Source organism: Sarcophilus harrisii, chromosome 1 (genome assembly GCF_902635505.1).
Source record: "Sarcophilus harrisii chromosome 1, mSarHar1.11, whole genome shotgun sequence".
Taxonomy (NCBI): Eukaryota; Metazoa; Chordata; class Mammalia; order Dasyuromorphia; family Dasyuridae; genus Sarcophilus; species Sarcophilus harrisii.
In genome coordinates, this window is record NC_045426.1 from 652973319 (window position 1) to 653000295 (window position 26977).

The window sequence follows — 26977 nt, forward strand, 5'->3', positions numbered from 1 at the left end:
TTGGCTGAAGATACAGAATGAGACATACATTTTTGGACATGGACAAAATGGGAATTTCTTTTGCTTGATTATGCATATTCATTACCGTGGTTTTGTTTTTCTTTTCTTTTTTTTTTCTCAATTTGGGAGAAGGAGGTGGGAAAGAAGAGATATAATAATAGAAATACACAAAGAAAAAAAAGAAAAAACAGGGTCATTGAAACATTTTGTTAATGTACAAAAGACCAGAACACAGACAACAATAGTAGCTAATAATTTTCTAACAATAAGACATATCCACAAATATAATGGACCATGTTGGGATTCAAGGTTGCTCCTTCCTGCAGAGCCTTCATGTCAGAAAGTTTATAGATAGCACTTTTGTTCAGATGTCTTTTGAGATCTTTTCCAACTTGAGATCGGATGATTCTATGATTCATTCGGGGGTCATGGCCAGACCACATGCTGAGCTTGAAGTAAAGACTCAGTGTTCCAAGACTGGGGCCTTGAAATGGCATCAGGGACTCAGCCTGGGGCCAGAATCAGGGCTTAGTTTGAGGTCTTGGGCTATTCAAAAACCAGAAAAAAAATTCTTTCAGCCTGAAGTTCTTTGCCTGTCAAGGGATAAAGCTCAGGCCCACGCTTCATTAGGAGGACATTCTAACCAGCTGAGCTGGCCTGCCTTGACTCGGAGTTGCTGCTGCCAGACCCCTCACACCTGGCCCTGGCTGGGCCCCAGGTGGCCGCCTTGCCATTGGAGCTTGCATTCATTCTGAGCTGCTCTGGTGCTCTGCAGCTTTTGTGTGAAACTCAATTCAGCATCAGCCTTCCAACTTCTGTCTAGTTTCTTTTGGTTTTCAATTTTTCCTTATCCAATGGCTCTTTTTTTTTTTTTTTGTTTTGTTTTTTGACACTAATAGACATACTTGGGTGCTAAAAATCCCTTAAAAAAGAAAAAAAAAAGTTGTTTCACTTGACCCTACCATCCCTTCAGGAGATTGTCTTCTTTCTCCCCATTTTCTTAGCCAAACTCCTAGAACAAAGCCTCCTCTCCTCCTTGTCTCCTTTTCTTTACTTCCTCATTGTTTCTCACCTCCTGGAATTCTGATTTCTGACTTTATCACTTAACTAAAACTGTTCTCTCCAAGGTCACCAACCATCTCTCCATGCTAAATTCAATGTTATTTTCCTCCCTCAGTCCTCATTCTATTGAACCTCCCTGCAGTTTTCTGACACTGCTGAATACCCCCATCTCTTGAATACTCTCTCCTCTCTTCAGGTTTCTGTGACATTATTTTCTCCTGCTTATTCTCCTACCTAGGCAACTGTTCCTTCTCCATCTCTTTTGCTAGATCATCATGTTTCATACCATTCCTCCATAATAGAGGATGTCCTAAGGTTCTTCTCTCTTTTGGTGATCTCATTTCTTTTTGTGGATTCAATGATCACTTCTATGCTGATACCTTAGTAACTGTTTTATCTTTCCCCATTTTCTCTCTTGAACTTCAGGCTCCAGGTCACCAACTGTCAATTGGTCAGTCAACAAGAATTTACTAAATACCTACTATGTGTCAGGTGGAAGATGGGTATCCCCATTTACAGATGAAAAACCTGAGGCAAGGAGAGGTTAAGTAACTAAGTCCCAGGGATGCAAAGAAAGATAAAAAACAACCCCTAGTCTCCAAGGAATATTCACATGGATCAATGTTTCAAACTCAGACACATCCAATATGGAATTCATCATCTTCCTTTCCACTTTCTCCTTTTCCAAACTCCCTTGCCAGATGGACATTGCCACTTGGATATCCCATCAACATCTCCAATTTAGCATATATAAGCATATAGATTTTATTATTGTGTCCCCTCCCTCCCGTCCCCCCCCCCCTCCTCAACTCCAATCTTCCTTATTTCTTTTGAGGGCACTACTATTTTTCCGCTCACTCAGGTTCAAAATCTCTTTCTCCTTTGATTCTTCCCTCTCCATCACCACCAGGATCTAATCAGGTGCCAATCTATGTGGGTTCTATCTCTGCAAATTTCCTCCCTCCACAGAGATTCTTTCTCTGCAACATTACTCACAGCTGCCTCCTTCTCTTTACTCACAGGTCCACCCACCCTAACTCCAACCCTCATCACTTCTCGGTGCTATTGCAATAACCTCCTTATTGGTTTCTCTACTTCTATTCTTTCCTCTCTCCAATTCACCTTCCATGCAGCTACCAAATTAGTATTCTTGAAACACGGTTCTGACCACATCACTGCCCAAACCTTTAGTGGTTCTACAATACCTCTAGGAAAAAATACAATCTCTCCAATCTGGCATTTAAAACTATCTACAGCTCGATGCCTCTCTGCTTTTTTTAGCTTTAATCTTATATTACTATTCATTTTATCTTCTGGCCAACTGGATAAATCTCTGCTCCCTGAAATTCTCCTATATTCTCCCACCTCCATATCTTTGCTCATTCTATTCCCCATATCTAGAATACCTCTTTCCTTTTAAGGAAACCTGTCCTTTAAAGTCTAACTTAAAAGTCTTTCCTTCTATCCATAACAATCTCTTCCCCAGACCTCACTTTGCTCTGAACTATGTAACATTATTCTCACTCTTTTTGTTGGAGATTATGTTTCCCTTTTCTCTGAGCTCCACGAAGGCAGGGATAGTGCTATGTCTATACTTTGTATCTCTTCCAACATAAAATAGGAGCTTAATGACCATTTATTGAATGAATGAACCATGTTTTCCACCTTGTGAAATGTATCCACTATTCATTACATCATGTCTGGATTTGAATCTTCATTCCCATACTCTATAAGATATTCTGAGAACAAAATTCTGTTTTTTTTCTAATTTTCTTTTTTTTATTGATTTTTATTTTTAATAAAGCTGTATGCATGGATAATTTTTCAACATTGTTCCTTGCTAAAAGTTGTGTTCCAAATTTTTCCTTCCTTCCCCTCACCCTCTCCCCTATATGGCAAGTAATCCAATATATGTTAAACATGTTAAAATATATGTTAAATCCAATATGTGTATATATATACATACATACATACATACATATATATATATATATATATATATATATATATATATATATACACACACAATTATCTTGCTGCACAAGAAAAATCAGAAGGGGAAAAAATGAGAGAGAAAACAAAATACAAGCAAACAACAACAAAAAGAGTGGCAATGCCATGTTGTGGTCCACAGTCAGTTCCCACAGCTCTCTCTCTGGGTGCAGATGGCTCTCTTCACAAGATCACTGGAGATGACCTCAGTCATGAGACCAAAATTCTGCACTGAAGGATTTCCTTTTATCCCTGGCTCTGTTGTTTAAGTTGAAGGTCTAGAGGTCTGACTTGTAGACCGAGTTTCTTTCTACTTGACCTAAAGTTATACAGATTTTTTAGAAGGAACTTAGAGGTCCTCTCTTTTAGATCCAGTGAAACCCCCCTCAAGGTCATTAGTACATAACAAAATGGACATTTGAACCCTGGTCTTTTAAATTCCAAATTGGGCTCTTTCCCTGTACCACCAGAGCCCTCAAGGTCACCTGGAGAATTCCTGGACTCGGACCCAGTTTGGACTCCAAGCCAGCTAGCTGCTTTCTGCCTAGCTCCCCGTGGCCCAACCAGAAAGCACTGTAAATCCTCCGAATGCCCCGCAATAACTTAGCAGACAAATTACATTTCTTCCGAAATGCTCAGAAACTCATTCATTTTTCAGAGTACATTACTTTCATAATACTATGCGGGGTTTTCAGCGAGACTTTCCCTGAGTAGGCTACAAAGCACCTTTTAAATGTTTCCAAACCTGACACGGAGCCCAGGGTAAGTAATAGAAATCTTTTCTGAAAGTGACAATCTTGTCTTGCAGGCTGCCCGGGCCCTGAGATTGCAACATAAAACAGACGACTGCCTGGCTTGACAGCTAATTGTGTCGGGCTTAATTACAACAAGCAGGATTTAATCGGCTGTGGAAGGCAGTTTTTTTAGGCTGTGGAACCATCTGGATGATACCTTGTTTCTTGTTGGGTGGAGGGGAAAGAACGTGTCTTTTTGCAAAGACTTGGGTACCCAGCCCTGCGAGAATGAGCACAAGTCAGGCTACGAGTGACCTGGTTAGGGAGGACATCGGCGGGGCTGCGTTTTGTGGAGAGTCTTCTGTGGCTGGGAGAGGGTGTGGATTTTTTCCTGGGAGCTAGACACGGGGAGCCATGGAAAGTATTTGAGCAGGAAAGGGTTATCACTGGAATTAGATTTTAAGACGGTATCTCTCAAGATCTATGTAGGAATGATAGAAGGAAGAGTGATATAATGCAAAGAGTTCTGGGTTTGAATATCAGCTCTTCCACATATAGTCTTAGGCAAACTAAAAGCTAATAATAATAATAATAATAACCAACATTTATGTAGCACTTACTATCTATCAGGCACTGGGCTAAGTACTTTATAATTATTATTTCCTTTGATGTTCATAACAATCCTGGGAGGTAATAATAATAATAATAATAATAATAATAACAGCAATAATATTTATATACTGCTTACTGTGTAAAAAGTACTCTGCTAAGCATGTTTCCAATTATTTCATCTGCTCCTTGTAACAACCCTGGAAGGCAAGTATTATTATTATTATTCCCATTTACAGATTTAAAAAACTGAGGCAAACAGACTTATCCATGGTCACCCAACTAATAAATATCAGAAGGCTGCATTTAAACTCAGGTTTTCCTGGCACCAAGACCCAGGGCTTTATTTATTACTTCACCTAGGAGTTCCAGTTTTTACAATTTATGCTTATTTAATCTCTTCAGTGTTTACCTTTCACATCTGCACAATGAGGGGATTAGATTAAATGATGTCTGAGGGCTCTTCCCACTCTAAATTTATGTTCCCATACAGGGACTGTGGAAAGAGCACTGGGTTTGGGACTTGAACAGCTGGGTCCAAATCGCTGCTATGTGACATTAGGCAAAACCACTTCATTTTTTCTGGGCTTTAGAATTTTATCTGTAAGGTTAGAATGTTGGACTCAATGATTCCTTCCATTTCTGATCCAACTGTGACCTAAGGTTGTTTTTTTTTTTTAATTGGCAATTTTTTTTACTCAATCAATAAACATAATATAGTGCTTACTATACCCCTAACAATGTGCCTTTCAGCACTGTGGATACAAAAAGAGGGAAAAGACAATCCTTGCCCTCAAAGAACTTACAATCTAATGGAAAAGTCAATATGTAAACAAATGTATGCAAAACGAATAATATACAGGAAATAATTAATTAATTGGAATTTGGAGGGATTTGGGGAGACTTCCTGTAGAAAATGGGATTTTAGTTGGGATTTAAAGGAAATTCAAGGCAATTTTACTTTGCATCTCCTCCCTTAACAGGAGCCAATCCTTATTTGACAGAGAGTCAATCCTTATTTGAAAAATATTTGATGTATACCTGTTTAATGGTTATGTACAGAAAAAATTAATTAGAATTAGGAGGAAATGGGTAAGACTTCCTAGAGAAAATGAGATTTTAGTTGGGACTTAAAGGAAGTCAAGACAATTTTACTTTGTTTCTCCTCCCTTAACATCCTTCCAGAAAGCCGATCCTTATTTGAAAAATACTTGATGTATACCTGTTTAATGGTAATTATGATAGTTCAGTGAGGAGTGAAGGGGTCATGAGCTATGGGATGGGAGTGGCAGAATGGGGTGTGGGTTGAAAACAATCGGGGTGGAGTGGATGGAAGAGAGATTTCAGAAGTAATTAATACAGAAGAACTTGGAGTCTTGGACTCCAACTTGGAATGTTGAGCTGGAATATAACCTAGAGTACAAAATATTCACCTTTGTATCTAAGTAGCCTGATGTACCTAGACACATACCAGGAGTTGCTCACCTTCTACCGTCTCTCACATAAAAATTGAAATTCCCAGGACAAAACCTTTCCCCATCGACACCATGTTAAGATGAGGTTCATGTTTAGGTTATATATAGGCCTTTAATCTCTTGGACTTGGCCTTTAATACATGGCAGACACATCGAGTCTAGGGAATAGAGAACTGGAGAGAAAACAATTCATGAATTGGGTTCCTTGTGGGGAGACCTATAAATCTGTGAGTCCTCGCCAAGGAAACTTGAGCCTCCTCAGGGAACCACAAGAACCCATAGAGATTGAAGAAAGAGGTGATATGGAGATAGAAACTCTGAATTAAGTAGAGGAGTTCCTGGAACAAGTACTAAGGTTACTGGACCAAATCTTAGAGCAATGAGACAGAGTTTCTATGTAGAGATGTGACCTTGTTCTTTTCTTACTGTGAGTCATATGGACTATGCAAGTTTGGGGAAGGGAGATGGACTCCCAAGAGATCCTAAGTTCTTTCTTTTTGTGGGGCCTCCATCAAGGATAATACTATAAGATTATAGGAATGTAGAAGTCTCCAGGGATGTGAGAGCTCACCACGGGGGTGGGTTTTGATTCCTTAATAATCCTGAATGTTTTGACTTGTGAAGGGACCATTACAAGGTACAGTAGTATGAGTCAGGAAGACTGTATAGGTCTTGGAGGAGGCCCATCAGAGGGAGAAGGAACACTTATTTGATATCAAGGAAGGCAACAAGGGTAATAAGTCAGGAGAACTGTTTAGATAAGTGGGGAAAATGGAGATCACCAGAGTAGAGACATTTGACTCTTCTAGATACCCCAATTCTTTCTTCTTTTGGGTGTCCATCTGGGAGTAGTACTCTAAGTCTGAAGACATATAGTTCTTCTTGTGAACTATAGAGAGAAGGGGAAATATCTTAACTATTAATGGGATTGGATGTGAATTGCTTGTGTTTTATGTCAGGTTAAATAACCCCCTTCCTATATCCAATGTCTTGTTAGCCAGAGTGCTTATGCGGAATTTTTTCTTTTTCTTTTCTTTTCTTTCTTTTCTTTTTTTTTTAAATTGAGAACTACACAGATGAGACATAATGTTCTCAAGGGAAATACTGGGTGGGGTGTGGACCAAGAAATAGATCTTAGAGAGAAACTCCCAAGATTGAACCTGCTCATTTCTATCTCCACAACATCTCTTATGTTTGTCCGCTTTTCTCCACTCATACAGTCATGACCTGGACTATTACAATAGCCTACTGCCCCAAGTCTCTCCCCAGTTCAATACACCCTCTGCGTAACCATCAAAATGATGTTCTTCAATCACAAATCTAACATGTCAAGTCCCTGGTGAGTAAACTACAGCAGTTTCTTATTACTTCTATGATCAAATATAAGCTGAGATTGACTTTAAAGCCCTGAACAATATCTCTCCGACCTACCTTTCTAGCACTATTATACATTATTCTATTTCATGATCTCTATATTCCAGTCAAACTGGCTTTTTTTCCTCATATATAACACTCATCTACCATCACTATATATTTTTTTACTAGTCCTCAATCACAGAATTTATTCCTTCTTTATATCAACTCTTAGGACCTCCTAGCTTTCTTAAAGAGTTAACTCAAGAGCCACCTTCTGCCTGGAGCCTTTTGTATACTCTCAGCTATTGTGCCTTTCTCCTTAAGTTCTCTTATATCTGTAGCTGGGGCTGATTTTTGCCAGGCCACTGGACCAGGTGGCTCGGGAGGTGACCTTACACAGCCCCCTCACTCAAAACCATTCACTTGAATGTCATGGCTTGCCTCCCTGATGTCATTGATTGTCTTTGAGAATAAAAAACAAATAATACTTTAGATCCATGTAGGTAGATACATAAATATATACACACACACAAAAAAAAAAAACCCAACTATGACTCAACAACAACAACTGTATGAGTGTTTTGTGTGATGTTTATTGTTTATTGAGTCATGTTGGTCGTGCTTTACTCTCCATGACTACATTTGGGATTTTCTTGGCAAAGATACTGGAATGACTTGTCATTTCTTTCTCCAGCTTATTTTACAAATGAGAAAACTGAGGCAAACAGGGTTAAGTGACTCACCCAGGGTCACACAGCTAGTAAGAATTCAAGAGTGGATTTGAACTCATCAAGATGAACCTTCTTCATTCCAAGCTTAATGTTCTTTCTACTGTACTACCTAAAGATGTGTGTGTGTGTGTGTGTGTGTGTGTGTGAATATATATGTGTATATATATATATATATATATATACCCACAAATATACATACAATTACACATACATATATATGCACACACATTTCATATGTGTGTGTGTGTGTGTGTATCTGGTCCACTTTATGTTCCTGACTTTTGTATATTTTTCATTTATTTGTCAATTTTAATGTTGTTTCTCCCCCAGCAGAATTAAAGCCCCCTGAGGACAGGGTCCATTTCATTTTTTGCCCTTTGTATCCCCAACACTCAATATAGTGGCTGGCACATAGGCTGCTTAATGAATGCTTGCTGATTGATCTGTGTGAGTTTTGGGTTACAGTTTAGTGATATGTCCCACACTTAAAAGAGACCTTAGATCATAAAACTGTCAATCCTGGAAAGGACCTTATGCACTATTTCATCTAATCCATTCCTGATACATTTCAGAAAGTCAAAATGCAGATTGGGAAAGTGACCTGGCCAAGGTCACAGATGGAATCAAGACAGATCCAGTATTTGAACCCAGGTCTCCTGATTTCTAGCTTTGGAGGTGGGGTGGGGCTGAGAAGAGAGAGAAAGAAGATTCTTTCCATTGTTCCTGGAATTTTGGTCTCTCAGCCGAAATCTTTTGTAGGAAGATCCAAGCTTCTCCCTGAAACTCCACTTCCTCACTTTGGATCTTTATCTTTTTACCAGTTGGGCCCAATAGGGGATGAGCCATTATTTGCCTAACAAGATGTTGGCTTGTCCAGGACAATCTCCAAGTATCTTCAATCAGCTGGCCAATATTTCCATCCAATTCAACTCAATGCACGTTTATTAAGCAATTACTATGTGAGTTTGGTATGTGTTCCAGATTAAAAAATGAAAATGAATCCATTCCTGCCCTCAAATAACTGACAGTTTACAGGGGCAATGTGACATGTATGCAAATATGGTATGAGAGAAATCAGGAGAAAGAGAGCCCACAAATGACCAAGGGCATCAATTACTCATTTAGTCAGCAAACATTGGGATAGGTGTTGGGGGATACCAAAATAAAAACAAAATCAGTCCTTTTTCTCAAATAGCCCATATTCTAGTCAGTGAGCTATCAGAATATGAGAAATATGTACAAAATGGTGTAAGATTATTTTGGAGGGAAGGCAATAGCAGCTGCAGTGATCAGGAATGGCCTCATGTGGCTCTTGAGAGGATCTGAAGAAAACTCAGAATTCTTAGAGATAGAAGTGAGAAGGGAGTGTATGCATTCCAGGCATGGAAGGGATTGACACTGATCATAAGTACAAAGGCATGGAGGTAGGAGCTGTAGAATTCTCCTTCCCTTCCTCCCTCCCTTCCTTTTCCCCCCCCCCCCTTTCCCCCCCCCCCCCCCCCCCCCGTGTGTATGTGTGTGTGTGTGTGTGTGTGTAAAGAATAGTGAGAAGACCAGCTGGATGGGGAAGGGTGTGTTTGGAAAGAAGTAATGTACAATAAGGCTGGAAAAGTAGGTTCAATCTGGGTTATATAGATCTGTTAAATGCTAAACCAAGGGGACTTGATTTTAGGAATAATAGTGAGCCAGTAGAGTTTATTGAATAGTGATCGGAACTGTTATATAGGAAAATCACTTTAATAGTTGTATGAATTGGAGAAGGGGAGGGATTAGATATAGGGAGACCAAAGAAGAGATATCTAAGTGAAAGATGATGGACTGCATTGATTGGGCAATTTGAGAAAGGAATAAACATTTATAATGTCTACTTTGTGCTAGGCACTATTTATTTATATTTATTCTCATTTTATTCTTTGAAGTAGGGTCTCATTATTATTATTATTATCCCCATTTCATAATTGAGGCAAACAGGTTAAGTGACTGGCCCAGGGCTGCAGAGCTGGTAAGTGTAGTATTTGAACTCAGTTCTTCCTGACTCAGGCTCATTGTTCCTTCCATTTACTGTGCCTTCTAGCTGCTCCCTATAGCCATGAGAGTGGAGAAAAGGAAATCTATCAGTGTGATGTAGAGATAGAAATGACAAGACTTGGTAACCAAGTTGGATATTCTGAGGGAGAGCAAGGATCTGAGATTGCCAATTTGGGTCTAATAGTCATAGGGATTTAGGAAGAAAAAGATTTGGGAGGAAGATAATGAGTGGCCAGCCTAGTGCTGTAGCAGGGGCTCAGGGGTACCCCCAGGCTCCTCACTAAGCTGTTTCCATTCTGCTCCTGGGAAGAGAAAGAGCCATGGAAGAAATGCCAGCCAAGACAGCCAAAAAGAACAAACATAAAACATAGAAAATTAGAGTCAGGAGGGACTTTAGAACACAGAACATCAGAAGTGGTAAAGTTTCTAGGATCCAGGCTATTAGTTGTTGGAGGCCTCCTTGAACATAGAATTTCAGAATTGGAATAATTTCCCTCACCTATTTTTTTCTTGCATCTATACTTTGTTCATATGATTCTTGCTCTACCCCTGCTTTCCCCATGATTCCAGGATTTAGAAGTGGAAGGTAACTTAGAAACCTTATCTTACTAAAGGAGAGACTGAGGTCTGCCGTGGGTGATAACAGTAGCTCCAAATCCAGGACTATCTCCAGTCCCCTCTGGGTACTTGGGATTGGAGTTGGATCCAGAGGTTCAAATAACTAGGAGGGAGAGCACCATAGGCTGGGGAACCCAAGTTCTCAGAGGCTAGGACAGGGAGAGCATTCCTGCAGGTTGGTATTCCTATGTCCTTGGATAATACAAAGGAGAGAGGAGGGAAGGTGAAGAGGGGAGGGGTAGAGGAGACAGTGAGGGTGGGAGGGGGTTGATGGGGGAGACTGGTGACAGGCCATCACTTGTCAAAACTATTTTGTATTTAATGACACTTTAATCCCATAATGAGATGGAGATTCAGGGACATGAATATGCAAGAGAAGTCAGAGGGAAGATAAAAACACACACACAAAACTGCTGCCTTTATAGAATATTTTCCTCATTCTAGACGCAGAATAGGGCAGGAGTTGTTATGTCTGCTTGACAGATGGGGAAACTAAGGCTCAGGGAGGAAGGATGACTCCCCAAGGATCACACAATGAGTCAAGTGCAGAGTTGGTGCTAAAACTCAAGTCTCTTGACTCTCAGCTCTCTCTCTCTCTCTGTGTGTGTGTGTGTGTGTGTGTTCAGTGGGAAGCAAGAGGTGCAAAAGTCTTTATCCTGCCTTAATTTAGGTAATAAACATGTGTTGATTGCCTACTATATAGCAGACCTCATTCTTGGACCAGGAGATGCAAAGACAAAAATAAGACCATTCCTGACCCCAGAGAGCTTATCTTTTATGGAGGAAACAACAGGACACATAGGTAGATACATAATAGAATATAAATATATAATAATTTGGAGAGGGAGGGTCTTAGAATATGCTTCCTGTGGGATGTGATTCTTAAGTTGGGCTTCAAGGAAGCTAGGGAATGTTAGGGAGGTTTTGGTGAGGAGGGACAGCAATATAGGAGGTATAGTAGGGTAGCCCCTACTTCCATCTGGGCTCATCCCCCAATTTTGCCCTTGTCAGCCTGAATTCTGATCTTTTTTTGTTTGCCCACTTAATAGTATTTGATTTTTTCCAATTATTCATAAAGATAGTTTTCAACACTCATTTTTTAAAGATTTTGAGTTCCAATTCTTTTTCTCCCTTCCTCCTCTCCCCATTCCCCAAGATGGCAAGCAATCTGATATAAGTTATAAATGTACAATCATATTAAACATTTCCACATTAGTCATGTTGTGAAAGAAAAATCAGAACAAAAGGGAAAAGCCATAAGAAATTTAAAAAACAACAAAAAGTGAAAATGTATGCTTTGATCTGCATTCAGACTTCATAGTTCTTTCTCTGGCTATGAATAGCATTTTCCATCATGAATCTTTGGCAATTGTCTCAGATCATTATATTGCTGAGAACAGCTAAGTCTATTAATGTTGATCACTGCGCAATATTACTGCTACTGTATACAGTGTTCTCTTGGTTCTGCTTACTTCATTCAATATCAGTTCATGTAAGTCTTTGCAGTCTTTTTTTCTGAAATACTCTGGTTCATCATTTCTTATAGCATAATATTCTATTGCATTCATATACCATAACTTGTTCAACCACTCTCCAAAAAGTGGACATTGCCTTGATTTCCAATTTCCTGACGCTACAAAATGAATCCTGAGCTTTTGAATCAGATTACTAACAACTCCCCAGTGTTGCAAGGTCCTTCAGAGACCACCTAATTCATCCTGTGCCTAAGTAGGAATTTCCTGATAAATGGCCATCCCACTTTTGGATTGAAGATTTCTAGTAACAGGGAACTCACCTCCTCCTGAGGCCATTTATTCTGTTTGGGGCTAGCCCTGATCAACAGGAACATTTTTCTTATATATTGGATTAATATTTGTCCCTTTGTGTTTCTCCCTCCCATTGCTCTTCCCTTTCCCCTTTGGGAAGAACAAGTCTGATGACTATTCTCCAGGACAGTTCTTCAAATTCTTGAAAACAAAACTCATATGTCCCCTATAAATCATGATCTTTTCACCATGCTGGCTGCCCATCCTTTGATCCTCCTGTTTATCAATGTCCTTCCTAAACTATTCTGTCCCAGGTATGACCTAGAGAGGTTAAGAAATTTGTCTAGGATCACACAGCAAAGTAATGTTGGAATAAGGATTAAAACTTAGGTGTCGGTTCTAAACAAAATGTTCTTTCAATTAGAAAGTATAGTAGATGGGGCAGCTAAGGGGTGCAGTGGGTAGAGCACCAGCTCTGAAGTCAGGAGGATCTGAGTGTTCAAATTTGACCTCAGACACTTAACACTCCTGGGCAAATCACTTAACCCCAATTGCCTCAGTTAAAAAAAAAGGATAGTAGATTTTAATTAGAAAGACATGACGTTTTGATCTTAAACTCTCTAAATGTGTTATTCTATCTATGAAAGGAGAGATTTTTGAAAACATTGTACAATGAGAAGTGGACCTGGATTCTAATCTTAGCTCTGACATTTAATATTTAGGAGGTATTAAGATAAGCCCCTTAACCTTTTTTAGCCACAGTTTCCTTATTTATAAAATGAAGCAGTTGGACTTCAGGGGTTCTTCACCTAGAGTACAAAAACTTGTTTTTCTTCAAGAACATTCTTAGAATCAGAAAGACTTGATTTTAAATCCTGCCTCAGATAGTCATTTAATTGTTCTTGGTCTCCATTTTTCCATCTGTAAAATGGGGATAATAATAATACCTTCCACATAAGAGTTAGTGAGGATCAGATGAGATCATGCATTTGTAATACTTTGAAAATCTTAAAGTGCTGTGTAAAATGCTTGCTAACATCACTATTATTATTAATGTATTTCAATAGGATTGGTTTCCCTTGTAATTGTATGTACTTTATTTTATGCACTTAGAAACATTATTTTGAAAAGATGAAGGTCCCTTGAGGGTCCTTCTCAAGTCCCTCTCTTCTGCTCCTCGAAATGCTAAGAGCCTCGATGGTGGTGGTGGAGAGGGTGGAGGGTGCCTGGGCACAAAGGAAGATCATCAGGGATGAATTCGGTGCAGGGCGTGTGGGGATGAGAGGAAGCTAGCTTCCCTGGAGATGAGGCAGGGAGCACAGTTTGGAAAGGAGCTGGTCCTACAGTTGCTTCTTCCCCAAGTCCCCACATTTCAGACTAGCAGACCAGGGGGAGGGGAAGTTTTTGGGGAGGTTTGGATCAGATCAAGATTTATTAATGAGACTTCCTGCTCCTGACAGAAAACTGAATTTGTAGACTCACTCTTCCACCTTCTGGGGGGGGTGGCAACTGAGGGTACTCTAGTTCTAATGTTGTGGATTTTAGAATGGCATCCTGATACAAGTAATGCTTTCCCCAAAGGGACTGGAGCACTGATAAGGGGATGCCGGGCATTGGCAGAAGGGCAGGGGTTCCTGGATAATACACCAAGGCAGGGGGACCACTCATCTAGGCAGCTGGCTGACTGCTCTCTGCCTTTGTGCTAAGCATCAGCCTCTCCCTGCATCCCTTGTCTGCAAGCTAAATACTGCTCTTGGAGTTAGGGCATCTAGGTGCTGGTCATAATGTAGTAGAAAGCAACAGAAAAGAGACAATGACTGTAAAAGGGGAGGGGGAGGGAAAGAGACAGAAACACATACAGAGATAATGAGAGAGAGAAAAAAACACATAGAGATAATGAAAGAGAAACACACAGAGAGACCTAATGAGAGAGAGAGAGAGAGAGAGAGAGAGAGAGAGAGAGAGAGACAGGGAGAGAGAGACAGAGACAGAAACAGAGACAGAAAGAGACAGAGACAGAGAGAGAAACAAAGAGACAGAGAGAGATACAGAGAGAAAAAGAGTCAGAGAGAGAGACCTAATGAGGGAGAGACAGACCATGATAGACACATACACAGAAAGAGAAAGAAAGAGAGAGAGAGAAAGAGAAAGAGAGAAAGAGAGAGAATGTGTCTTTAGCTCATATATTTAATATAGCAGAGAGAAGTATCCATCAGACTTCAAAGGACTTGGGTTTGACTCTCCTGATTTGTACTTGGGCTACCTTGGGCAGATCATCCAAGCACTCCATGATTCAGTTTCCTCATCTGTCGAATGAGGGGGTTGGACTCAGTGACCTCCAAGGTCTTTTCCAGATGGAAATCTGTGGCCTCTTGCTCTTGCTCAACGTTTCTAACTTTCACCATGGCACAATCTGGATGGATGGAACTTTTCTGGGAAATAGACAGGAAAAGAGGCTGGGAGGACTTGGGAGGGGATGCACAGAAGGCCTTGAAACGTCCCCAGTCACTCCAGCAGCTCCCAGAAAAGTTGGCAGGGACGCTTCAGCCTGAGGGAGGGAGTGATTCAGACTCACAGGGAATATATTTGCCTTGAAAAGCAGCCCAGGGCTGAACATTCCCCAGGGTGGGCATGAGGAAGGGGGAGACAACTGTGAAGGGCGAGCAGGCTTCTGGACTCGTTCCCTTCCCCAGAATCTGGAAGGAATTGCCTTTTTGGAGTCAGAATGCCAGTACATAATGCTATTCATTCATACTCAGCCTTCCACAGTTTCCCATCAGCCAGGTCTAAAGACTTGACCATTATCTATCTAGGGGATTCTCCAGGCTCACCTCTCCCTAATGTTCCACCATTAGAGAGTGAGTGATTTCCTTGGTTTATGGGCTAACCCTCTTTGAATCCCTGTCCGAGGTTATAAGCAAGCAGAGATGACGTTTGAACCCTGGTCTCCTCCAAATTGATTCCTCTTTTTATTTGCTATTCCGTACTGTCCCTGGTTCTTCATGGTACTCTGGAAAGAGCTCTGAATTTGAAGTTCCAGGACCTGATTTCAAATCTTCCAAAGGAAAAGTCTCTAAACTGTGAACCCCCAGAGTATCAGAGCATTGTGGGCCTATAGATGACCTCAGAGGTATACCCTTGTCCAGTTAATTCTCTTATATTATAAATGAAGAAATGGCGATTTAGAGGGCTGAGGCTTCCCCTTTGGCAAGCTGTGGAAGCCTATTTCTCACTATTTTATAATCATAAAATGCTGTCATTTCTTTCTCCAGCTCATTTTATAGATGAAGAAACTGAGTTTTCTTCAGCACAGAGTTAAGTGGCTTGCCCAGGGTCACCCAGCTAGTAGGTTTGAGGCTGGGTTTAAATTCCCAAAAAGGAATCTTTCTGATTCTAAACCAAGTGCTCCATCTGAATACCCTTAAAAATTAAAATAAAAAACCAAAAAAATTAAAAATGTATAAGACTACAAAAGAAACCAATTATGTTGAGATACAGTTATCAAAATATTAAAAATTCCAAGTTTATGGGCCCCCTTAACTCTACTTATCCACAGCTCCTCAGGATTCATGGACCCCCTCATTAAGAAGGGACATCCTAAGATCCCTTGCTCTTTGATGGTCTCTTCCAGTTCTTTCAGTCTCTGTTCGATGTCTGTGTTCCAGCTCTGATCCTACCTAGTGCAGTGAGTTCTGAGTTCTCTTTACACGGCACTAAGAATTCTTGGCCGCAGGGTGGGAGAGTGATGGAGGGGTAGAGTGAACCCTGGACCAGCAGCTTCCTGGGAGAAAGCTCTTTGGTGGGAACATTATCCTGGGGATTCCTGCCCGTGTACAACTTGGACTACTCCTGCCCATCCCCTACCGACATCCTTTCTCACTTTAAGCATCTATGAAATCAGGGAGGAATGATCAGATAATTCTCCAGACACCTCCAGCCCGGATATTGCCGATCACTCACAGGCAGCTCCCGGAACACTTTGGTACCCAAGGGAGGAAAAGCCAATATTAGCCATCTGTGTGTTAAGGGAGCAGAAGCAGTAGGAGGTGACAAATGACCACTGGCCTGGGCTCTTGGGTGTCCAGGGTTGTCACGAGGGAGCCTGTGAGGGAATCCTTCCTGGTTTCTGGTGATGATGTTAAAAAGAATGACAAATGACATTGACACAGGGCTTTAAAGTCTGCAAAGCACTTTACAAAAATTGTCTCATTTGAACCTTACAACAAACCCAGGAGGCAGGCACTGAAGGCTCCATTATTCTCATTTAGCGATAAAGAAATTGAAGCCCCGAAAGACTGTGACTTACACAAAGTCACTGAGCATCCCAGAAGTTTTCCTGATTTCAGATAAAGGGCTATAACCACTTTGCACTCTATCCAACGGGTCTAGGATTTTTATTCTTCAAAGTAGAATTCCCTGATAAGGAAGAATGGGGCTCATGACAGATTTTACAGGTGGGGAAACAAAGGCTTTGGGAGGAAAATGGTCTGTTCACGATTGTAGGGACAGTTAGTGACAGAGACAGTTAGAGACAGAGATAGCCTAGCTCCTAGCTGCTGGCTTCTCCCCTGCTCTTCCCCAAACTCTCCATTAATACTGGGGAAGGAGAGCAATATACTCCATCTCTAGCTCTGCTCCTCCCTGCTTCTGGAAGGTACCCTTTTATCTGGTCCTAAACTCCAGCTAAGGCTCTGCTAGCCTTAATTTCTTAGCTTGGCAAGAAATTAAAGAGAACCCCTGACCTTCCTTCTTCCAGGAGCAAGACTGGACTCACTATACTCTTTAGGGATATAGGGGTCCCCCTACTAAGGGATAAAGATCCTTTATGTCTCTCAGGGCTGGTCTGGACTCCTCATAAAATCTAGGGTCTCCCTGGGCACCCTATATTCCCCCCCCCGGTATATCTGGATCATTTACACCCTTGCAGGGATGTCTGGGTCCTCCTGTGACCAACCAGTGTTTGCAGAGAACTGTTGTGGCCTGAGATGGCCTTTGGGAATGATCTGTGAGGTTTGGGAGCTATGGGACCACAGGTATCAGGACCTGGGATGAAGGGGGTGAGATCAGAAGATCTGTTGAGTTGAATGTTCTTCTCCCTCCAGGGCTGAATCTTAATTCCCAATTTCTCCTGTATTTGAGTCAAGTTTCTGAGTTGTGTCTCCTGAACTGGACTGAGTGTCTCTTTATGATTAGAAATCCTTGGACCCTCGATTTCTCCCTGTGAAAAAGGAAAATGTAGGTTCTGTCCAGAGAGTTTGCCTTGGGGCTACCAGAAGGCTCAAATATGAACCCAGAGTTGATAAGGATATAGGGAAAGAACAAACAGAAGTTATCCTGCTTTCAGATAGCTCAACCAGAGGCAGTCACAGAAGAGATGGATTTACTTTGCCCAGAGGGAATCAATGATATTGGGAGAGAGAGTGGGGATTGTCCCAGCAAAGGAGAAGCTAACATTAGAGGTAGCTGGTGGTATAATGGATAGTGCACTAGACTTGGAATCAAGAAGACCTGAATTCAAATCCACCTTTTAGCTATGTGATCCTGGGCAAGTCACTTAATCTGTTCACCTTAATTCCTTCAACTCTAAAATGGGAATAATAATAGCAACTACCTCACAGGACTGTTGTGAAGATCAAAAAAGATAATATTTGTGTTTTTTATTAAAGCTTTTTATTTTCAAAACATATATATGGATAATTTTCAACATTCACCGTTGTAAAACCTTGTGTTCCAATTTTTTTCCCTCCCTTCCCCCCAATATTTGTAAAAAGCACTTGACACATAATAAATATTATATAAATGCTTAATGTTATACAAATGCTTATTTTCTCCCTTCCCCATGGAGGGACTGCTTTTGGGGAGCTCTCAACCTGAAGGACAGTAGGTTCTCACACTGAAGATATTAAAGAATCTCAGCCTTGGAAAAAACCCCAAAGGCCATCGAATGACTGCCCACTTCTGGGCCATCTTTACAGCTTCTGGAATAGCCTTTCTACCTCCTTGACAGTAACCCTGGAAGTTCTGAAATTGGCCCTGGAGATCTGCTGTCCTGATGGGTGACTATCTCTCCTGAATCATAATTTCAGGAAAACTCCACAACTTCACTTATTCCTTCCTCCATCTTCTCACAGTCCAGCAATCACCTTGTCCTGAGAATATGTCCCTTTGACCCCCATTTCCCCTACCACCTGCAGTTCCTTTTCATTGTCCCCAGACGGGACTGATTAACAACAGACTTTGCTGTGACCCCACTTCCTATAACTTTCATATCCACAGTGCTCTTTTCTGGCCACCACTCCTCTATGTCAAGCTGTCTCCCCAATTAAAAACCCAACTCTTTGAAAGCATGGATTGTCTTTCCTCTTGTATCACCAGCACTTAGCTCAATGCTTGACACTTACACAGTAATTACTTAATAAAGCTTTTTCCTTCATCTATTCATTTAGTGCAATCTGTACCTGAATCAAAGTCCCCTCCAAATATATCCAACAAGTAACCATTCAGCCTGTGCTTGAAGATGGAGGGGAACTCTCTTATCTCTCCAAGGAAGCCCATTCCATTCAAGCTGCTCTAATTATTAGGAAGGTTTCCCTCTGATCCAGCCTGAATCTGCCCTTCTGCAGTGGTTACATGTTCATCTTAGTTCTGCCATGTGGAGCCAAGTTTAAGTCTGAACTCTCTTAATGTAACAGATCTTCAAATTCTTGAAGAAATTTATGGGCTGAACCTCCTTTCCCCAAGTCTGCTTTTTTCTAGATTAAAAAAAAAAACTCCCTATTTCCTATATTGGAGCTTTTCCTATATGTTGTGAATCTCAAGGTCTTCCACCATCCTGGTGGCTCCCACCTGGATATTCTTCTCATTGTCCTTCCTAAAATATAAAATTCCACATAGTACTCCAAATATTTTTTGCCCTGAACAGAATCATCTCCACATAGTCCACAGTTGTGGACACTGTGTTTGTCTGCATGCTAATTGCTCTTCTCTGGTTCTACAGCACCTCACCCATTTCCCACAATCTTTTAAAATCATTCACAGTAACCCAGTCATCACATCCACTAGTTCTTTATGTGCCCTATGAATAATTCATCTGGGTCTAGTGACGAGCTCATCAATGACAGCTAAATGCTATTATTATTTCAAGTCAAGTCAACAAGCATTTTTAAAGAATGCTTTTATTTATTTTGTTAAATGTTTCCCAATTACATGTAAAATTTTTCAATGTTCATTTTTAAAATTTGGAGTTCCAAATCCCCTCCCTCCCTTCCTTGAGTTAGTGAGCAATATGATGTTGAGTATACATGTGATGTATGTAACACATTCTATGTTAGCCATTTGATAAGCATTTATTAAGCATCATATGTACCAGAAATTGTGATAAGCACTGGGAATACAAGTAGAAAGATAGTTCATGGAAGGAGCTTACATTCTAGTTGAGGAAGGTAACATATAAGGAAGCTTCAAGGAAGGGAGAAGGAAGAGATGAAGCTTCTTTGGGGGCACAGTAGGAAATATGGAGAGGATGGAGATTACCCTGTGGAGCAGTGGTTCTCAAAGTCTGGTCCAGAGCATCCTGAGAATCTCTGAAATCCTTTCAGAGAGTCTACAAATTCATAATTAATTTTTATTTTTAATGTGATCAATATCTATAACTATAAACCACATAAACAAAAACTCTTTGGACAGATCCTCAATCATTTTTAATAGGATAAAGATATTGAGAACAAAAGTTTGAGGACTGCTGCTGTAGAGGAATGAAGATATGGTTTGTCTGAGCATCCTACAGACAATAGAAGGGAGAGGCCTTGGGAGGAGGCGACTTCAGATGTGAGAAACAGTCTTGAGTCAGAGTGGGCTTCCAGGATAGAGAGGATGCTATGGCATGGTAGCGAAAGTCCAAGGACAGTTAGGAGTACAACCTGGAGACATACTACCTAATTAACTTGGCTTCAACTCACTGGTAACCATTCTGAATTTATCCTTTCCAGTCCAGTGACTATTCTCTTTGGGAGAAAAAAATAAGAGCAAAAAATGGGTGAATTAAATTCTACCTTCTCTCTGGCATCCATTATCCTTGTTGCACCTTCCCCAAGCAGCGGTCCTGTCCCTTTTGTGCACAGCAATATTGCTTTTTAAAAAGAGTTCTGTTTGTTGTCCCTCTGTCCCTCATGAACCTGGACTCGTCCTGAACTATTTAGCCCTGCTGATGCTGCTCTTATGAAACCTCCTCATGCTCAGAATTAAACCTGTTACTTGCCCTCGTGTATGTATGTCTGTCACTTGTCAGAGAGCACAGGATCCTCATTCTAGAACTGTAGGTACAGATCAGATTAGATGCAGGTTCTTCCCTTCTTGGAGATGATGTGGGTTCAAATCCCACCTCCAACACTCACTCATTGTGGGATTGTGGGATTGGAAGTAGTTTACCTCATCTTTATGAACCAAATGGATTAAAAATATGCTGTACCATTGACCTCACGAGGGCGTTGGGAGGAAAGCACTTGGTATGAGTCCAAGTGCTATAGGAATGGAGAAAATGATGATTCCTCTCCTTGAGGAGCAGGAAGCTGTTCCATTTGTAAAGCTGACCCTCTGGTGGGAAATGTACCACCCCGGGGGCCTCCCTCCTGAAGAGTCTTCTTCCTTAAGTCCCTGCTTTTAGCTGGCCCAACCTCAAGAAAAGTGTGCTCAGCTCATGTAGGAGATGGAGAAACAAGAATGACCAAAGAAATAAGAATGTGAATTTTGGGATTCTGGGTCCTGCAGCAAACCAAGGAGAGCTGGAGTGAGGGAGAGTTAGATTAGGTGCATCCCACCCCAGAGGCAGTTCCATCTATAAGTAATCTCATACCTTCCCATTATTCTCAATTTCCTATTTTGCCTGGAGAAAGTGGGGAAGCCTGGGGTCTCTTGCCCTTCAGAGGTCAAAGAGTAAAAGATCTTGAGTCCTGGGACGGTTTCTTTGTGTGACAAATCCTTCCCTTGCTACATGCCCCTATAATGTACACGCTTACACACACAAATGGATTGGTTACCTCTGCATTCTTTAATAAAAAAATGTTTCCCTGAATCATCTTCCCAAATAAGACAAACCCATCCTTTGCTGAAGCGATTAGGGCTGTCAGAGCTCAGGGTAGAAGCTGCCTCATGTATCATTCATCCCTTAGCTAATTATAAACAGGTCTGCTGAGGGGAGGAGGGAGAGGTTCCTGAGTTAACCTTGACCTAATCTTTTTGCTATAAAATGGAAAGAGACCAGAACCGTGAATCAGGAGATCTGGGTTCAGGTTTCAGTTCCATGAATTATTAGCTGTGTGATGTGAGGCAAGCCCTTTCACTAGGGCTAGGCTCAGTTTCCCAAACTGGACTCAGTTTCCTAAGCTGTAAAGTGAGGGATTCGATGAGATGACCTCTAAAGATTCTCATTACTTAGCTGGGTTATGAGTCTGTGATTCCAGGTCTTTTTCTTAGCACAGTCAGGATCACTTCCTGGCCAGGGAAGGGCCGAGGTTTGGGAGACAAGGATATTGCTCTCATCTGCCTCTACTTCCACCATTCTTAGGGTCTTCTCTCTTTCCCATTGAGTTTCCTCCCTTCCCAGTTTTATGTTCAGGTCCTTGCTTACAGCTAATCCTTAATAAGGGTGTTCTTGCTGCTTCTTGAATTCTGGGTGTCTGTTTTTTCATGGGGGGAGATCTCGGAGAAGCAAAATCTGAGTTTTGAATGAAATGAAACTATAATGATGGGATTCTGAGATCCAAGACCGATATTGGAAAGGGATGGGGAGTGGAGGCAGAGGCTAGAGATGCTAAGGATCCCCTCCTCTGTCATCCCAGATTCCCTGGGTGTGGAGAAGTTAGAAGGACTGGCTACCATCCAGCCAAATAGACTGGGAGCTTCTGGGGGTGGGATTAGGCTTGATCTAGCTCTCCTCTGCTCCTCCTTTCTCTTGCTTCTGTCCTCTCAGCCCCCTACCCAGGAACAACGCTGGGTCAGTAAAAATCTGGTTTTAGATTCAAAAAATGTCAGGGATAGGAGGGCCTTTAGAACAGAGAATGTCAGATCTGGGAGAGGCCCTTAGAATCCAGGATGTCAGAGCTGGGAGGGCCCTTAGAATCCGGGAGGTCAGGGCTGGGAGGGCCTTTAGAACAAAGAATGACAGATCTGGGAGGGCCCTTAGAACCCAGGATGTCAGAGCTGGGAGGGCCCTTAGAATCCGGGATGTCAGAGCTGGGAGGGCCTTTAGAACAAAGAATGACAGATCTGGGAGGGCCCTTAGAACCCAGGATGTCAGGGCTGGGAGGGCCCTTAGAATCCGGGAGGTCAGGGCTGGGAGGGCCCCTAGAACACAGGGTGTCAGGGCTGGGAGGGTCCTCAGAGAGTATTCAGTTCAACTAAACCTTGGTAGAAATTTTCCATTTGATCCCTGGCAATTGGTTTGATAGAATATAGGGGACTACGGAGGCTCTCCAGTCCAACTACAAAATTTTATAAATTGAAACTGATGTTTATGAAATAGAGAGACACAGAGACAGATAGCTAGATGGAGAAATTTTTTATTACGTGTTTACCATGAACTAGGCACTGTCTCAAGTGCTGTTGATACAAAATACAAGAAAACAAGTTTTGCACTTTTAAGGAACTTACAGGAAAGGGCAAAGCACATGGGGAGCTGGAAGGCAGGGTGGGGAAATAGTATCCATGCTGGGGGGAGAAGACTGTAGAATGACCCTGAAATGAAAGAAGACAAATGACTTGTTCAGGGTCACACAGGATGTGAGGCAGAATTTGAACCTGCATCTTCCTCACTCGAAGTCCAATGCTACCTCCCAAAGGTTGTTGTTGATGTCTTGGTTTACTTCCATTTCTTAACACAAATGCTTACAGGGTTTCCTCACCTGAAAATTTCATTTTCATCTTTGTAACCTCATTGCCTAGTATGGTACTCAGCACATAGTAGGCACTTAATGAATCTGGAATGGTTTTTGTCTTTTTATTTTCCTAGAGTTGAACACAATGCATGGTACACACTAAGTGATTAATATATGCTTATTGACCAATTATTAAGATTTGTTCAGATGAGATTATATGTGTCAAATGTTTTATTTTAGTAAGCTCATAGGGACATCTGGTCTTGGGTCATCTGGCTCAACCCCCTGGGGTAAGTGACTTGCTCAAGGTCACATGGAAAACAGAAGAACTGGGATTTGAACTGGGGTCTTGTGACTCTGGACTCAAGGATGCCTCAACTTTTTCCTTCTTATATCAATTTAATATTTTTTGGGGGGAGTGGGGTGGGGAGAATCATTGGTATATGGAATTGCAATGAATAACTCCTTCCCCTGATGGAGAGCACTTCTACAGCTTATAGTTTTGGACATTTACCTGGGGGCCCTGAGAGGTTAAGTGATTTGCTCAGTGTGAACTATTATTATGAATATAATTGAGCATATGGGGTAGATCCTGTATGGAATATTTATGAAAGGATGTGGATAAGAATTGAACAGGATAAGAGATGGTAACTTCTGAGTCTCCACTTAGTTACGGGCAATGACTCATCAAGGTAAAAATATTATTAGTAATGAAAATAAAAATAATGATATTTTTATTTTTGTTCAAAGAAATATAACTATCCTTATTCACTGGCCATTAAAAATTTTTTAGCAGAAGGAAGGAGGGAAGAAAAGAAGGAAGGAAGGTTTTTCATTTCATCCAGGGCCATCTCCAGTTGTCCTGCTTTGTATCTGACTTTGTACAGTCCTCCCTCACTTCAACCCAGTTCACTTGCATTTCATGGCATCCCCTCCCTGATGCCATGGTCCTTTTTGAGAACAAAGATCAACCATCAACAGCAGCTCTGAGTTTTACTCATGGTTAATGAGGGTTTATTGAATTTTAATCCGTCATTCTGTATGGCCATTTAATGCCATTCACAGTGGGCATTCTGTGCCCACTATGAAAGCAGAGACAGCTAGCTAAATCCAAGCCAATTAAGGCAATCAAGGTCAGATCAATCCAACTAAATCTAATGCTATTCATCTTAACTCAGATTAGCCCAACCAGTTAACTCCAACCCAATTCAATCTAATATAACCTAATCCACCCATCCAGACGCAGCTAAACTCAAATTAACCCAACCTAAACCAGTCCAATCCAAGTCAATCCAAACTACACAAATCAACCACACCCAACCTAAACTAGCTCTATTTAATCCAGTTTAGTCTAATTCAGGTCAACCCAGATTAACCCATTCTCACCAAGCTTTACCTAACCCTACCTAAACTCAACCCAGCTCAACACAGCTAAGTTCAACACCTGGGCTCAAGCCAGCCCAACCTTACCTAAATCATCTCTTCCCTATTCAGCCCAACCTGGTTCCTTCCAAGTCACGCCAAAGTACATCATCTTACCCCCAACCCCATTGAACTCATAATCCTCCTCAGCTCAACAAGCGATCTTTAAATTCCCACATAGTAGGCGTTCAGTAGAGCGTGCTGTTCGATCCGACATCTCCCGCACGCGTAGCCCTGGCACCTATTTCATTTTTGACCTTGGAGACGGATCAGGAAGAGATAAGGGATATGACAAATAGACCATTTTGCCTTTCATTACCTGGAGGTGCAGGCGGATGGGCGAGAGCCACGAGTTCTGCACTGGGAATGATTAAGGGGCTAGGGAGATTGATTTATGAGGGAGGAGCACAAATATGTATCATTTGGCCAGAGGAACCATGATTGGAAAGGGGGAGAACATGATAACCATCTGTAAATGCAAAGACCAAGAGAAAGGATTATTTAATGAGCCCAAGCCTGCCAAGAAAGGCGTTTGGCCACAAGAAAAAAGGGGGGCTGTGGAAAGAAAACCTTCCTTTTCTTGAGAATATAGGAAGGTTTATGGGAGAGGCTGGAATAGTTTGGTTTTGAAGGCCCTCAGGGGAACAAAATCACCATTTTTTCTGTTCTCCAGGAGAAGGGAAGGGAAAATTAGCCAGTGAAAAGGTTGTCTGGAGTAACGAGAGGAGTAATGGTCTAGAGATGACCAGCAAGGACAGATCTGGTAAATGAGCTACATCCTCTAGATGAATTTTAGAATGTCCTGGGAAGTTTCTGGGTTGGAAATGGCCATTCTCTTCTGGGAATGATGAGGGAAAAGGACTGTTCTGGGCTGGAGTCCCTGGCCTAGAGAGGATCAGGGCTGTGACAAGCTGGGGGAACTTTAGCTAGGAATTAGGATAGAAAGGTTTCCGTGATGCTCAGCCTGGACCTTGAGGATGACTCCAAGGTGATGAACTTGAATGACTGCAAGAATGGTCGCATTATACTTCTCTCAGTTGAAATAGGAAATTTTGGTGGAGGAATGGGTTTGAGGAGAGAAAGATAATGAGTTCTGTTTTGAACTTGTTGAGTGTGTCTGAGACAAGCATTTAGAAATGTGCAATAGGCAGCTGGTAATGTAGAAATGGCACTCAGGGAACTCTCTGAGGGCAGAGTCTTTATCTCTCTGTCAGTCTCCAATACAGGGCTAAGTACATAGGGATAAGGGAGGGTTAGGGAGGCAGCTCAGTAAATATTTGTGGAATAACTGGCCCTTCGGGGCAGCCCACTGGGGTCTTTCCTAGGGAATAGTCTTCTGCTACTCAGCCCCTCGTGGGTGACCTGGGGACCCCTAGCCTGGCAGCCCCCCACAGGGTGTAAACCTTGCCCCCAGGTTGGCTGATGAGTCACCTACAGTCCCAGTTCTAGAGAGCTATTCTGGAAGCTGGAGGCTGGGGCCGCGTGCCAGGCGGGATGACGAGTGATGAATGAAGGTCCTTTGCGGCTGCCACCCCAAGCTATTTCAGGCAGGCGTTGCTAATGAAAGCAAGTTCTTCTCCTGGGGGTTGAGCTGAATCCAGAGGCAGGGGAAGGAAGACAAAGTTAGAGCCCTGTCAGTGGAAAGGGCTTTGGCCTGAGAGTCAGAGGTCTTGGGTTTGAGTCTTGACTTTGCTACTGACTCACTGTAGGATGCTGGGTGACTTATTTCCCCTTCTGGGTCCTCCCTATGTAAAATAGGATCACTGAGCCAGAAAGTGCCCAAGAAGCTTCCAGTTCTGACATCCTGTTTCCTTGGCCAAGCCCCTGGAGCCCCACCTTTTTGCCCTCCCTGGTGCCCTGAGACCTGGCTGTGTACGGTCCACATTTCCTGGACCATAGCTATCCACCCCAGGAAAAGAGCTAGGACAGGTGGGCCTATTTATTTCCCTGGGACTGGCTCGAACCTGAAACCCCAAGCCATTTTGGCACTCTCTGACTGCTCCTGCTTGAGCTGGGCTGCCCGGCTCCCTTGAGCTGCATCTCTGTGCGTCTCTGACTCCATGGGGCCCCGGGATGGTGGTCCTACGGGATCGTGGCCCTCGGGGATCATGGCCCTCGGGGCCCGTGACTCGGCGTCTCTGCTTGTCCAAATCTGTGGCTTGGTGCCTCTAAGGTTCGGGGTGCTGTGGCTCGGGGAACCTGGGATTTCGCACCCAGCCCCCATCCCCAGTTCTGTGATTCCTTCTGGCGATGCTCCTTGGTTTGGGGCTCGGGAACCTGCCTCTCTGCGGCTCTGTGCTGGGAATTTGTGTT

The 26977-nt window shown here is 42.1% G+C and overlaps 1 pseudogene; it reads right to left on the reverse strand.

Moving 5' to 3' along the window:
* Nucleotides 1–26774, reverse strand: part of LOC100924983 — a 58233-nt pseudogene extending 31459 nt beyond the window's left edge.
* Between the last annotated feature and the right edge of the window lie 203 nt (nucleotides 26775–26977).